Source organism: Marmota marmota, unplaced genomic scaffold (assembly GCF_001458135.2).
Source record: "Marmota marmota marmota unplaced genomic scaffold, marMar, whole genome shotgun sequence".
NCBI classification, from domain to species: Eukaryota; Metazoa; Chordata; class Mammalia; order Rodentia; family Sciuridae; genus Marmota; species Marmota marmota.
The window spans coordinates 1,220,766-1,237,346 of record NW_025999991.1 but is presented as its reverse complement, the minus strand read 5'-3'; the positions used below and the strand labels follow the sequence as shown (position 1 = coordinate 1,237,346).

General features: G+C 32.2%; 1 protein-coding gene across 6 annotated transcripts in view; it reads left to right on the top strand.

Annotated features, from left to right (window-relative positions):
- Positions 1-11,054: 11,054 nt before the first annotated feature.
- Positions 11,055-16,581, top strand: part of Cdh19 (cadherin 19) — an 83,737-nt gene continuing 78,210 nt past the window's right edge. For 5 of the 6 annotated variants that reach the window (XM_015499568.2, XM_048806619.1, XM_048806616.1 and 2 more), the window contains exon 1: positions 11,058-11,330. The gene's annotated coding sequence lies outside the window, so the exon portion shown is untranslated. Of the gene's footprint in view, positions 11,331-16,581 lie in introns of all 6 variants that reach the window. The other variant, XM_048806620.1, reaches the window with a different exon arrangement.

Sequence of the window (16,581 nt, the reverse complement as noted above, 5' to 3'; positions counted from 1 at the left end):
GAAGAAAGACTATCACAATAGAGAGGATGTTCCCTCCTCAGAAATTAGCCAGTGTCTAAGATCATAAAGAAGAGTTCTTTAGAGAGGGTAAGGCAGGACAGGCAAAGATGAACTCGGCTTTGAAGGGAAGCTGGACAGTCCAGGAGGAAGAGCAGCAGGGTGTGACAGGAACAGCCTCTCCCCCAGGGAGCTGCCCAGGAGAAACTCAGCAGGGGACGCCAGCCACTTCAGTGCTTGCTCAGACTTGGGGACAGTCAGAGGTCAGGGCCTGCAGGGAGGAGAGAGGGTTGCCAGACAATGTGAGGGCAGGAGATTGGCAGCAGTCGCGGGGCCTGTTCCATTATTTTAACAAAGTCATTGATTTTGATTAAGGTAAAATAAATTGGTATGAGTTGAAGAATTATCACTGCTTTGAAGCAGCATACAGAACCCACCCTTAGTCTCTAGGATTATTAAAAAATCTGTTTGAAAGCATTTTACAAGTTGTTAATTGTAGTGTCCTTACCTCCTCTTTATTTTTCTTTCTGATTTTGATTTATTACACTCCACATCATAATCTTTAAAATAATTGTACATGATATGTTCTGTTGAGGTAAGTACTTAAAAAATGAAAAAAAAAAAAAACTTTACTATTGAATGGATGCATATAATGAGGGCTAAAATTGGATTTTGACACCATGGAGCTGTTCAGAGTCACCATGATGCACATCCCAGGAGGCTCTAATTGAAGAATATTAGTATGACAGTGTCCCTGAGGGCACAGTCTGAGACACAGTAGCTTGGCTCTAACCACAATTCCATGGAGGAGTACTGTTTCAGATCCAAGTACAGACATAAATGACACATCACTATTTTTATGATTATTCCACAAACTACATATATCATTGATACTTTTTGCAGATTTATCCTTTATCTGATAATTAGCAAGTACAATTATTTGAAAGCAAACCACCTGTGCTTATGTTTAGCATTTCTAAGCCTTAATCACACTTATAAAGTCCCCAGATGTTATAGGTTGAAATTATAAATCCTGATTTCTTTCTTACTCCATTGAATCCTGATTCTGTCACCTGCTAAATATGCAAATTTGAAGAAGTTACTTGATCTCACTACCTGGCAGTCTCTTTAGCCCTGATGTGGGAAAATATATCTGCCTAACAGCCCTGCTATGAGCAGTAAGTAAAATACTACATGGGAAAAACTTTATAAGAGTATCTGGGGTAAAATAAATAATAGTTTATATGATTTGGTTTCTATCACCCAGAATAAAAATATAGATAAATTTCAAGTGCCAAGGTTTTCTAGTAATGACAAGTATAAATGGTTTGGCAAAATCTCTATCAGATGTCAATTCTCAATATCAAATTAGTATCTCAATAGAATAGAATATACAAATATAATGTGTATATGTGTGTGTCTAGTTTTGTTAATAATCATATATAAGCTATTTAAAGCATGTACATGTACACATGTAGGTATGTGCAATGTTTAAAGATTTAAATGTAAAACTTATTAGAAAATATTTTGAAATGAATGATAATGAAAAACATACCCAGATTTCTGGGTTGTAGCTAAAGCAAGTGTTAGAGAAAATTTTGTATGGGTTTAAATATTCGTATTGAAAAGCAATAAAAATAGAAAATGATATAAGTGGCCTTTTAAAGAAACTATGCCTACAGATTTTCTTGTTGAAAATACAGACTTTAAAAAATATAGCAAATGAACTATGCCTGAAAAGTATGTCATTGTTTTTCTGTAAATAGCAAGATGAGAGTTCCGAAAAATCTTGACAAATTCGACATAAGCACTATTAGAGAGCATAGAGGAATGTATTTTAAAAATTGATCAGTAAAACATGGAGCAAAGAACTGAACAAACATCTCACCAAAGAAGACAGAAGAAAGTTTATATAAAGATGTGCAATGTCATATATCATTAGGAAACTGCAAATTAAAACAAGGAGATCATGTGGACTTATTAAAAAATGGCTCAAATCCAAAATACAGAAGCCCAGTGATGCTGAGAATGTGGATCGATAGGAATTTCCCCATAGGATGGGCCTGCAGAGTGGTGAAGCCCTATTGGAAAGCAGCATGGTGTTTTTTGATAAAGCAAACCTACCCTTAGCAGGAAGTACAGCAACTGTGCTTCCTGGCATTTACCCAAAAGAGTTGAAAGCCTATGCCCCAACAAACCTGCACATGGGTGTTTATTGCAGCTTAATTCATAATTGTAAAAACATGGAAGGAACCAAGATGTCCTTCACCAGTAACTGGATAAACAGCCAGATATCCAGACAGACAGTGTCAGCATTAAAAATAATCTATCAAGCCAGGAAAGCACATGAAAGAAATTTAAATGCATATTTGTATGTGAAAGAAGCCAATTTAAAAGGTTACATATCAGATGAGTCCAACTGTGTGGCATTCTAGGAAAGGTGAAACTGGAGGCAGTGAAATAATCAGTGGTTGCAAGGTTTAAGGGAGAAAAAGGGATGAATAAATGAAGAAAATATTGTATTTATATTTATAGAATAAAACTTCTCTGTGTGACACTGTAATAACATGAATGCCATCATACATTTGTCAACAATCCATAGAAGGTACAACACAAAGAATGAGTCCTAATGTAAACTACGGCTTTTGGATGACAATATTATGGCAATGTGGGGTCACTCTTGTTTCAAATGTAGCGCTTCAGTGTTCAGTGTTGACAGTGAGGGAAGCTTTGAGTGTGTGCGAGCAGGTCTAGAGGAATTTTCTGTACTGAATACTTTATTTTTCTGTGAATCTAAAACTTTTTTAAAAAGAACAGTCTACTAAAAATCTAAGATTTCATACCTAGGTCATTTATATTTCTTTAAGATTTTTTTTATGATTTCTAAAATGAATAGAAAAACAGATCTATGATGGTTCAGTTTGTGCAAAAATATGAGCATACTATCTCAGAGAACATAGCTTGACAATATACACCAAAAGCTAAGTAAATAAATTTTTAAAAACTGAATAAACTAAGTTATTAGTTTATAGCTATTTACTGTATTTGATGTTTAGCATATTTTAGAATATACTACAGCATTTTTTTTAAAGTATTTTATTCAGTTCTATTAATTCATTGACCCACTGACAGGTGAAATTTTGTAAAATAAGAAAATTTGTGCTGCATAGATTAGTGGTTTTAAATTTTTTTCATTTATGTGCATGTACATGCACACACACATAAACACTATGTTGATCACACATACATAGCTCAACTTTTAAGTATACTATGTTTTATATAGAAACTGAAAGTCACTATATTACATGAATGGAAAATTAGTGTAAACTTTTTCTGCAAATTGTTAGATAGTAACTATGTTAGGTTCTGTAAAAGAGTTTGTTCCAAATATATGCCCCTACCATTGTAGCATAAAAGCAGCCAAAGACAATACAGAAAGGAGAGAGACAACATACTCCTAACACTCCCTCCCCAAAGATTCTGGTACCTACTGTCTTACCCTGCTTCTCTGATTTCACCTTTTTATATTCCACATATAAGGAGATCATATTTTATATGGCTTTCTGGTCCTGGATTATTTCTCTTAAAATACCCTTCTCATTTTTCATCTATCATTTCATAAATATGCTGTCCATGTTGGCAGGACTTTCTGTATTTTAAGGTTGAATAATATGTTTTTGAGTATTTATACCAAATTTATTCTATCCTTTCACCTGCTGATGGAGTCTTATGTTGTTTCCATATCTTTGCTACTGTTCCTTAATAATAGCCACTATAAAAGGGAGGAGGTGATATCTTCTTGTGACCTTAGTTTACAATTCTCTGATGATTAGTGATATGTAGAATTTTTTATATAGCTGTTTATCAACAATGTGCTCTTGGATTGGAAGAATTGATATTGTAAAAATGTTTGTACAAATTATCAGCAGATTTAATAAAATTGCTATCAAAACTGCAATTATATTTTTGACCAAAAAAAAAATTCTAAATTTTTATGAAAGTTGAAAACACCCCAGAGAGCCAAAAGCATTTTAAGACAAAAAGAACAATGGTAGAGGCATCCCACTATCTGGTTTCAAAATCTTCTACAAAGCTGTAAAAATCCAGATAGGAAAATATAAAACAGGCTCATGGGCCAACAGAACAGAGCAGAGAACCCAGAAATAAATCCACAAATTTATGGGCCATTGATTTTCAACAAAGATGCTAGATCACACAATGGGGAAAGGGCAATCACTTCAAAATATAGTATTGAGGTAACTGGATATATGCATAAAAGAAAATAAAATTAGATGCTCATTTTGCACTATACACAAAAATTAACTAAAAGTGGACCCAGTTTCAGAATAATGAGTCTAACAATACTGAGAAAAAGATCTCCAAAATACTTAAATTTTCTTATTGTTAGATGATAAGGTTTTATTTATTAAGAAAAACTAAATATTTAAATTTGATTTAAAAACATTCCTTTGCTTGAAATATATTATTTGTACTTATACCAACCACTATTATCTTTACTACCACTATTAAAAACAGTAGCAAGACCAATTAATACTTAGTAATGGTACTAGTATATCAAGAAATGTTCTGGAGTTATATATCAAGAACTGTGCTCAGTAATTCCCTTAAAATATTATTATAGGCATATTTTTTCAATTCTTAATAAAATTTATTATAGAAGAATTATTAACTACAAATGATTGATAAAACTCTTGTTTGTCAACTTGTCATTATATTATCTAATAAATTATCTTGTATGAATTAAAGTATTATGATGCATGTTAGATAGATTAGCACTTCACATAATTTGACAATTCTAAATAATTCCAGAAAGAATGTTTTTAAATGCTGTGATCTATAAACTCTAAATTTCATAAGAAGCCAAAGTTTTACAGAACATAAAATCTCTTCCAGAAATTAAAGTTTCATATTTTCCTCGTGACTCAGAAAATAAATACTAATCTTCAGTTTCTGAGGGGCTTTTGTCTAGGTGAGAGTGTTTCTGGTAAATTCTGGGATTACAGCCATGGGTCAAGGGTGAAATGGTTCTCTTTGTTTGCAACTGAATTTAAGTATTTGAGAGAGAAAGGGGAGTGGAGGAGGAAGAAAGAGAATCGCCTGTTACAAGTGAATTCTAGAGAATGGACACATTTGTTATTATAAATGTGTTTATTGACAGTTTCTGCAATGGATTTCTTCCATTAGATAAATTTTGTTGTAGGTTATTAAAAAACAAATATATATATTTACCTTAGATGCAGGGCCCACAGCAATGTCTCCTAACAGAAGAAAGCAAAAATAATACAACACAGAAAGAAAATAAAGAAAAAATCTAAAATAGATATAATATATATATATATATATATATATATATATACCTATACATAAATATATATTTATGTATAGGTATGTAACCAACAATGATTTAATTATATTAAACAAATGGCTGCTGTGACTAGAATTGAATCAATAAATCTCCTAAGACCATGTAAATGTTGTCATATTCAGGAGTCTGTTCTTTTACTCTAAGCCTCATTTTTGAGTGTGATAATAGAGTATGTTATAGTGTTTAAACAATATGGATTAGCTGATGTTTGTTTATTGTCTTTTCTATTATTATAAATTTTGTTTTCTTTTCCTCTGATTTATTATTGTGATATATGCTCATTGCTAAAAGCAGAAAAGAAAATCTGGCAAATTGGAGTATGGGAAAAGAATAATATGTAAACATTGCCCATAAAGGAAAGTTACGTTTATTTTCGGACTTTTCAAATCTCTTTTACATGAGTGTCTATAGTGAATAGTGTTGTGTACAAGTAGGTTCCCCTACATGTGCCTGATTTTTCCACCAAGTTCCACCCGGGATCAGCAATAGCTCATTGATTTTAATTAGACATATTTGTTAATATATAGAAAAATGATAATTTTAGTCAATGAAACAAAAATGGAAATGTTTGCGGGCTTTGCAGGAAAACTGCTCAACCTTAAGAGAAACACAGAAATGGCCGATGCACTTGGGTAAGTGGCAGCAGCAGGAGGACCCTGGATCAGCCAGCCCTTTCCCCTTCCTAACTGTACACATGTGCATCACATTTCTTCATTGTTAAGTCAGCTTCCGCATTTTACTGTTTGATTTTGTTATCTGCTTGGTGGCACAAGATTCCTAACTGATACAGTCATATCATACATACCTTCATATATCATAAGCTTTTTCTAAACCATTTGAGTCCTGTCTTCCTGACCACAGCTGGTTGAAGAAAAGTCTGAGCATCTTACAGTGGCACCTTAAAGTTTGTGGTGGAAAGGAGGCAGGCATACACTTTCTGATTAAAAGCCTGCTTTCAAGGGGTGGAATAGAAAACTCTGATGATGCTTGACTTTCTTCTTTTGTCCCCTAGGATAGCTCTGAATTTCATTAGCCAGTCTTGTCTGTTAGTTCATCATGAGATTTACATTTCTGAATTATCTGATTTGGAAAAAGTGCAGTGGCTCTTCAGGGCACTGATGAATAACATTTTAATTTTTAAAATTTGGATTAACTCAATATTATCCTGGATTTAGAATCTTTGAGCACTGCAGAATTCTCCCAGACTGCATGGGAAAGCTGACGATTGCTTACCAGAAGGTTCTGTGTGGTTTCATGATAGAAAATGGCATTCCATAAGAGGTTAGATTCTTACATAACCCTAGAATATATCATATGCCAGCCAGTTATTTAAAGAGGCATTTTAAAAATAGGTATTTCAACATAAAGGAGCAGTTGTGTCTCAGGAATTGTCTGGCCTGCCTCACATTTACTCCCTGGTATGAAGACCTCAAATACCTCTTAGTGTCTGCTGTGACTCTCACATGGACAGTGGCATGCATGGTTGCATGTCTCTCCATTTTTATTCAATCATACTTGGTTCACTATTTAGACATGTTTCTCCTTCCATATGTGGAAAATTATCCCAGATGCTTTTATTAATATGAGCAAAAGGCAATAGAAATACCTCCTGGACATGTTGGATGACTGTTCCCATCAGCACAGCTAAGTCCATATAGGATGAGCTAAGTGGAGCCTCCCTGCATTTCCACCCGTCTGCTAGTGATCTTCTCTTCTAAGGAGGGCAATTATTTCCTAACCTAGTGCTTTGATTGAAAGCAAATCTATTTGGTTACTTTACATAGATGCTTTTACACCGAGCTTTTATTTAATAAAATCACAAATTGCTGCTAATAGTATTTTATACTAAATATATAGTTTCAGGCTGTAAATTCTGAATAAAATGTAATCCAGTGTCAGTGTGGCTTCTACACTGCTGATTGCCAGTTTAGTGGTATTGCAATAATCAGTGAGGCAAATGCTGACCGCACTTGCTCCCTGATGCCTTAAAATTATCCCTGGGGACATTGTGATGAATTTGCACTCTCAGTTAAAAAAAAAAAAAGTGTAGCTGCAATGGAAGCACAGCTGGGCATTGGGTCCACATCACGATAGCAATGGCATTCCATAAGATATTAGATTCTGACAGAACCCTAAAATATACCATTCACCACCAAGTAATTTAAAGAGGTATTTTCTAAATAGGTATTTTAACATGTATTCATACTTTAAAAAATATAAAGGGGGAAAATGTTTAACCATTCCTCTGACATTGTTAGTAAAATTTATTTTTCTTAAATATGTTTTAGTTGAAAATAGACACAATGCCTTTATTTTTTTAAATTTATTTTTATGTGGTGTTGAGCATCGAACCCATTGCCTCACATGTGCTTTGCAAGTGCTGTACCACTGAGCCACAATGGCAGCCCCAGTTAGTAAAATTTCTTGTTCCTAGCTGTTCACTGGTATCTTGGAAACCTGAGAGAGCTTTTCTTCAGAGCTTTTCTTCTTATATTTATATTTAAGAAGAAAAGCTCTTGTAAATAAAAAATCATTATTAAAAATAATTATCTTGTAAATAATAATCACATTATTCCTGCTGTTGCTGCCTAAAGATCTGTTCTCCCAAATCCATCTCTCCAAGATTTGTTTAAAAGTTACTGCAACCATCTAATATGCATGGCCTGATGGGAAGTGCCATTGTGTGTGTGTGTGTGTGTGTGTGTGTGTGTATGCACAGGTCCTCTAGCTACTGCCTAAAAATGAGAGCTTAGAGAAGCTAAGAGGACCAAAATATCTGAATTTGTAAATAGGTAGAGTATCCTGCTCCTACATTAAACTTTATTTTATTGCACAGGTAAAACAACCACACTGGCTGTGCTACAGGAACTGGGGCAGTGGATGAATTAAAGTTGTTCAAAAATTGTTTTTCTCACTGTTTCCAGCAAATTGAACAACCAGTTAAAATACATGAATAATTAAAAAACCCAAAATAAAACTGACAGAGCACTGGCTTTCAAGAACAAGCTTCAGCACCAAATGAACACACGAACTACTACCCATGCAACAAGAAGGTAAACAGCACCATAGGGGGTTTGATGGGCACTGCACATCTTCATAACAATAAATCATGACACCAAATTAAAGGATGATTTTGAGAAAATGTTTGCAGTAAAACTGTGATAATAGTAGCAAAACCAAGAAACAAAGCAGAAACAAAAAGTGGGCACAAAGATGATTATGTAGGAATATTCCTATCCAAGGCAGATGCCTGGAGTTTTAGAACTGGAGGAAGCAAAGATTTGGGAGAATGCACAGTAAAGATACACCCTCCTTCAGAACTTTGGATGAAGTCTTCACCAGTTCCTTACAGAAGAATCTGGGAACACTTACAGTTCTGTACCTAATACTGGCAAATTAGGGGGGTATTTTCAGGCAGTACATTTTGACCTTAATTACATTTTTCTTTCAGGCTAAGATCTACTGAAGACATTATGTTTATTACTCCAGAAGTGAATACAGTCCAAACAAAGAAGCTGTTGATTTACTGAATGGAAGTCTAAAGGAATGCCAAAATGTCAAAACAGTCAATATTTTTGAAAGAAAAAAGATTTTTATTTATAAAAGCTTAGTGCTGTGCAATAAGTGTTATTAGTTTTACTCCTACTGTGTTCATTAGCTTCATTTAAATTTTGACTTTGAAGGAGGTTCAGGGTAGTATTTATAATTTTGTGAGAACTTGACATGAAGGAGGGAAGCAGAGCTTGGAGCACAGTGTAGAAATGGTTCATAATGATGCTGAGACTAGAATTTACATCTTCCCAGTAGATGGAGCAGAGCTTGGGAAAGAAAGAAGAGAGAACGGAATTCATGTGCTTTTTCTCCTGAATTGCTTCTACTAGCCAAGTTTCAGGGATGCTTATAACTGCAAACATTTCCCCTTGTTTAAGGTAGTGGAGACCCCATTAGCATTGCTTGCCCCTCAGGTATTGATGACACTCTGAGACTCATAATGGAGTTTCTTTCTCTCCATTGCTGTGAAGTGTGAGGAGCCAGGCTGATGTGGGGACTGCGCTAAGGAGATTCCTGAGTATAACCATGACTTAAGATATCAAGGTAAAATACTCCCTCATGCCCCACTCCCCAGGGACTAAACATGGCTAAAATCTATTCAAAGCAGCCCATTTAGCCTGGAAGGAAGAAGAGAAGTCTTCACTGAGATGGTACAACCACATGGTCCTACCATATGGAGCACAAGTTGGAGGCCAACTTCTAAGTGAGGAGCTACCTGTATGTCTTGGAGAAGCCCAGCACCATCCTCAGGAGCTGAAATGCAGACCAAGGCAACACACACACATGGGCACAGAAACTCAGAAAGACTTTCAGTGGAAGAGGAGGAAGAGAATCCTTAGTTTTAAAAGGGTAGCCTATAAAAGTCAAAAATAAACTGTATGTCATTAGTGGAACTGAGTGCCTGTGACTTAGTATAGATTTAGTTGCAGTGATTAAAAAGAAAATATTTTTGGAATGCGGTGACTGAAAATTTATATGCAGTTAAATTATGTGAAATAATGAATTGCTAATGAATTAATTGTGGCTGTTTTAATGATATCCACAATTTAGGCTAACTGTTCCTGTCATAAATGTTAAGATGATCAGTAAGTAAATAAGTAAATACATAAAGAGATTTAGGAAGACGCACTTTATACATAATGCTAATGGACAGAGTTTGGTTTTGCTTAATGCTGCAAAGGCATCTAATTTTTTTTTTTTTTTGGCAAACAGTAACTAATAAAATTTGGTTGCTGTATTTTCCAAAATGAAATAAACATAGATGAATCATCACAAGCCACTAGATGTAATACAATCCTTTTTCTACTGTCTTTCCCTTGTAATGCTAAATAAATAGATAAATAAAACAATGGAACTGCACAAAGTCCCAGTTCTACAGACTCAAGTATATTTCTGAAACTGAAGTCTGTTTCTTCACAATAATTACATATTTGAACCTTAAAATATATTGTTTTATAGGCATTAATTATGACTTAAGACACTTTACATTGCTTTTTCAGCTATCTCTGGTTTGATCAAAATATTTTTAAACTTTAAAAAAATTGAATAAACAGCATGAAGAAAAAACTTACGTATTTCATAATCAATCATTATTTGATGGCAAGATTTATTTCTGCATAAAGTAATACATATCTTAATTGAATAAATAAATGAAGGAATAGGAGAGGATTGGTTATAATTTAGACACTGCCCTCCTATTGCTTTTACTTAATTCCTGGGTGAGGGAGACTGCACCTGCCTAGACTTATGTGGAAATTCCTTTCTTCTTTTAGTAAAATTCCTGTGTCTGCTTTAAAGAGATCACTTTTTTTCATAAACTAATCCTCAAAAGAGGGCAACTCCTTCCGCTTGCAGAATTCTCTATCATAAGTTGAATTGTCAACTCAAGCTAGAAAGTCCTTCCTTCCTTCCTTCCTTCCTTCCTTCCTTCCTTCCTTCCTTCCTTCCTTTCTTTCTTTTTCTTTGTTGTTATGAAGATGATGAAAAGAAGAAGAAAAGAAAGGTACAAAAGACAAAAGAAAAAAGAATGAAGGAAGGGAGGGAGGGGGAGAGAGGGAGAGGGAGAGAGAAACCCAGCTCATCTACTTGCTTAGTTGTCTGCATATTAACCCTGGACTATGGAGGGACATTAGAATGTCCTTATGATATTTTGCACAAAAGGCTCAGTGTTCATGGCTCCACGCAGAGAACCCAAAATAGCATTCAGTAAGCAGTGACATAGTGACAGTGCTGTGGTACTAAAAGCACAGCATTTGTAACTCAGAGCAATGTGGCACATGGGAAGTTTGCAGAGACGCCTGTGAAAGAAATTAAGGACTTCTTCCCTACTTCCCTGCGTCTTATTGGAAGTTTGGATTTCAGTTTCCAGGGAGGCCCTGCATTTGAAGCTATAGAGGTAAGACTGTGATAGTCACGCATATTTTGAATTATTTTGATAATTTCTTACTGATAATCAAGGTCAAAAATACTTGAAAAACTGTTGTTAGTTTGTACTTCATTAGGGAAAATTCTAAATTTTGAAATCACGTGTGTATTGAACTTTCTTTAGGACAAATTTCTGTAAAAACAAGTCTTTATCATGACAGTGCAAATTGAGGGAAAAATGTAGCTCATATCTCACAACATAAAAAACTTAAGTTTCTTGATGAATGTACAGCTACTACACATTTTTCCTTCTCTGGGATTTTAATTTTTAATTTACTGTTAATTTTTTTGTACCATCAGGCATTATGAATAATGAAGTTGTCATCACTTAAATTAGAGAAAATATTAATTTTGAAAAAATATTAATTTAAAATTTATTTTTTAAGCATAGGTTTTCAGAATAATATTTTCCACTTATTTAAAGATGAGCTATTATCAAAGTTAGCATGTATTGTTTTTATTCATCTTTGTCCATTTTTTGGTTTGTTTTGGTCCAATCATTCAATTTAATTCAATAATTTCTAAAGCCAAAATCTGTAATTCAAAATTCTGTAAATATTTCTAATTAAAATGAAAAATTGAGTCTCATGAATACAAAATAATTCATAGCTATATGTTCATGTTTGCATATTGTTGTACATGCATGTGCACCATGTCAATTATATGTAATGAAAGAATAATTCATCATACATGTGAAATACAAAATGAAAATTAAGAAAATGCAAAAAGGTGAGTCATAAAACATGTTTTAATTCTGATTCTTTTAATTGTATTACTAATTTTAATAAAATATTTCAAAGTAAATTTGCAAAAGGGATATAGTCAATCTAACCAAAATATTAATAAAATAAAATAAAATGTCCATCAAAATAAGAAAAATCCTTATAGAATGACAAATGTTTTCTTTACAGAAACTTTTACTTTAGCTCCATAAATTCTTCTGCAAGGAAGACATTATTTAGATAAAAATTTCTAAATTTAATATTTTTATATTTTGGATATTTCTGTAATATAAAGTGAAATTATATGCTTTCATATAGTATTTATATTACAAAATTTAAATATTTCAAATATTTTGAGTTATAAATAAGAATACTTACTGCAAGTTGAATGCAAAACGGGTTTTCAAAATAATGCAAACCTTTTGATTTATCAAATTTAATAGCTAAAAAGGTTTATAAAATAATAAACACCTCAAAATTAAATGTCTATGATTATTTAAAAGACTAACAAATTTATGTAATTTAGAAGTCACCTCACTTCCTGCTCTTTACAAGTGTGTTCTAGGTTGCCAAGTTTTTATAACAACTAATGAAATACATCACATTATATAAATTAAGTATGCATTTTATAGCCTCATATTTTAGTAATTTTTGAATTTTTGCCTTCATGAAACATTTCTATTTTTCTACTTATACATATACACACTTAAATTCACAATTTGTACAGTGTTTAAGCATATGTGGTCCATTTTTAATTTTTGTTTTGAATTATTTTCCATTTTGGAATATTTCCAAGTTGCTTATCCATAGGATTTTTTAAAATTAATTTGACTAAATTATCTCAAACAAAACACATTTTAAGATTGTTTTCATTTTGAAAGTTTTTAGCATAAAAAGAGTGATGTTTTGTGAAATACAGTTGTTAAAATTAATTTAAATTATAAAGTAAAAAAATTAATGTGCATAAATAAATGTCTTTCATGTATTCTTTGGTAACCAGACCCTTCCTTCTGGAGTTTCTCATAATACAGCTACCTAAAAATTGATAAATAAAATCTATAAATAAACATATTCAGACTGTTTTGCAACTCATGACTTAATGGGTGCACTTTAAATTTGGTTGTTCTCATGTTTAAGAGTATTGCTTGGCATGTAATTGAGTGTGAGTGCAGTAGGAATAATGTACTCCCCTCTGTGAGAGGATTATTGTTCTTTTCATAGCCTTCTTTTCATGAGCATTGGTTGCTACTGGCATGGTGCTGATGAATAAGGGAAAATGGAACATTTAAATCTTTTTTTTCCATGATGATTTCCTTTAATATCCATGTCTTCTGACATATGTATATTTACTTGATGCAACAGATTGAGATTGAAATATAAATGAGTATGGAATCTACTAATAATCACACAAGAATCTTTTCTATTAATGCTGAAGACAGCTCACAGGTTCAATGAATTGCCTTTTCCAAATTGACCAGAATGATATTTGACACCTGAGAAACAAAACAAAACAAAATACACCCTCTTAGTTTGTTACCCACTATCACCACCCCTCAGGTGAGGGAACTCAGATAAATGTTCTAGAACTTGTTTTCCAATGTTTATAATATATCAATTTCTTTTTCAAATAACTTTTCTCTGGAAGATTTTGGTATGATCCATTAGCATGTGCTTGTCTGGTTTCAATCAATATCTGAGAATTAGTAAGACACATTTTTTTTTCAGAATTGTTATGTCACTTACCTAAGAATAACATTCAGAATCATCAAAGTATGTCTTAAGATTAAATGAGAACCCCTGTTTTTCAGAAACCCTACTATAGTGTACCAAGTCAAATCTGAAGTTATTTTAGAGCAGATAAATATTGAGGATCAATACATCTCATTTTATCTGGTCTTCAATCCTAAGCAGTTGCATGATAAATGGAATTTGTAAACTCTCAAGACAGCATATTAAAATGAGAATAATTTTACACACAAGTCATACCTTAAATTAATGTAGGTAATTTTCTCTATGTGTAAAATTTAGAAATGGCATTCCTGTGGAAATGAGTAAAGTATATAAAACTCATAGAAATGGAAAATTCTACCATTTTTCTACCCATAAATTATATTATAGCTAAATTGTTCCAAAGAGTTTTGTATCTGTTTTATTATTAGAAATCTCTAGTAGAAAGCCAGTGACCTTCTTTGATAAAAATATAATTAATACTACCAAATATACAAAAATCAAATGTAACTACACTAAAAAAGATAGAGGAAAGTATATACACACATCTCTGTTTGAATCTTGAAGAGTATTGTTATTTGTCACTAAGAAAATACTTCTTGCCAGTGCTTGAAATTTCTCTTCAACTGGTAAAGCAAAATATAACCTTTTCTCTATAGTGTTTGATCAAAACGAAGTGGGCTACATTCTTATTTGTGAGTTAGATATACATGTATCTCTTTCTTTTAAATAGTACTTTTATCAATGAGGATTTGTAGGACATAGATTTCCCTTTCTATATTTTCCCTCTTCTAAGCAATGTCTTTAAAAGAAGTTAATTCTATTGGCATATCAGAATTTGACTTCAAATTTATGGTTAATAATAAATAAGCTTATGTATATACACATATATATCCATAACCCTGTCTATGTATTTGTCTAGAGATAGATGATTTCAAACTAATATGTATATTCCTTTGATAATTTTATGACCATATAATTTTTTGTTACTGCTTTTTATAGGATATGATTTTATAGTTACTTTATAAAATTTACATTAGGCTATATTTAAATATATGAAGAAATGTTATAATTGTATGCAGGTATGTATGGGTGTGTACATGTATATATAACTAACTATGCATTTTAGGTCAATGCCTAAAACATAATTTTTAATCCAAAGTATAAATTTTATGAGATTATGTGGAATCTTAGTCTAATCATACTAAGATTTTGATTTGTGAAGAAAAACAATACACTTAAGATTTTAAGTGCGGATGTTAAATATTGTAAAGCTCAGCAAGATATTCATTAGCTGCTTCTTACATATTGTAAAAGAAATTGTATTAGAGTTGCTAGACTTAAAAGAATAAGATGAGGGCTTATTTTTATAGCATTCTTTCCCACACAATCTATAAATTTTCTCCCTACCCATTGACAAATTAAAATGAACTTATAAGCCACATAATTCGAATTCAAGGAGAAAAGATGCATTCATATATTCAATGATCCATTCAGCCATTCCTCCAGATTGTACTGAATGCTTCTACACTGACTAATTAAAAGAAACTTGTTTTTGTTTGTTTGTTGATTTTGTTTGTTTGTTTTTCTGTCTGGTATCCACTCCTAAGAATTCAAATCTTAAAGGAGACATCTTTCCTTTCTTTTTGTATCCTTCCTGTATCTCAAAATAACCACATTCAGGACTGTTTTGCTGTCTTAAATTGATTTGTGTTTTTAACCAATCCAAGTCCTTAAAAATATACTTGCCACAGTGTATAAAAAATAACTTCTGTTTTATTTCTTCCCACAAATATTTTTGATTTGAAATTTAAGTGATGTACCTAAATTTCCAAGTTTAGGAATCTCAGAGTAGGAAACTATTTATTTCTATTCATGCCATTCATGTTGAATGGTTTTAACAACCTCCCTCATGGAATAGTTCCAATATCATATTTACTAAATTGCCTTATTTATCATACTTTATGCAAAATTAATACAAGATAATCATAAAATAATGTTCTCAAAATATAAAGTTATTTTAACATTCTGCTTAATTAGCCAATCTAATTTTCAATTTTATCTTCATAATGATTTTTATAACAAAAGTAAGCTTTTGAAAATGTGAACTCGTGTAATTATTTTAGTTTAATGTACAGAAAAAAAGTGGTGCATATATTTGCATTGTAAGGATTATTCAAAAGAGACGTAGAAAGCACTGAATTTTATATTATGTAATGTAAAGCTAAAATAAGTTTTATTTCAAGGAGGATTTTTTTCAAAATATTTTGAACCCAAATAGTATATTCTCTTCTATTTTTAAAACATTCTTTGAGATGTACATTCTATTTTAGGACCCAAGATTTTAATACAATATGATTCCCAAACGTTTATGATAAAAGATCATAATAGCAAATTGTGAATTCATTTTCCTCTATTTTGAAATTAATTTGAGCAAGCATGATTTTAATATTTTACATACTAATATAATAGTTAACTTTGAATCTTCTGAATTTGTTCTTCACTTTCAAGTCATAGGGAAATAAAAATATTGGTGATTAATTGCTACTTATATCATAATGATAATTTTTGTTATTCTTTATGATAAGTACAATTTTCCAAGTGTTTTCTTTGGTACTTTATCATTTTCTATGCAATAGCATCTATGTTACCTTTTAATTGCTGCAAAAACTACCTCTCAGATACTGTATTCTCTCTATTTAATAACCACCATTAACTCTAATCCACTCCTCAACCCCTAGCTCTGCTATCATTGCTAACCTGTTTTTCTTC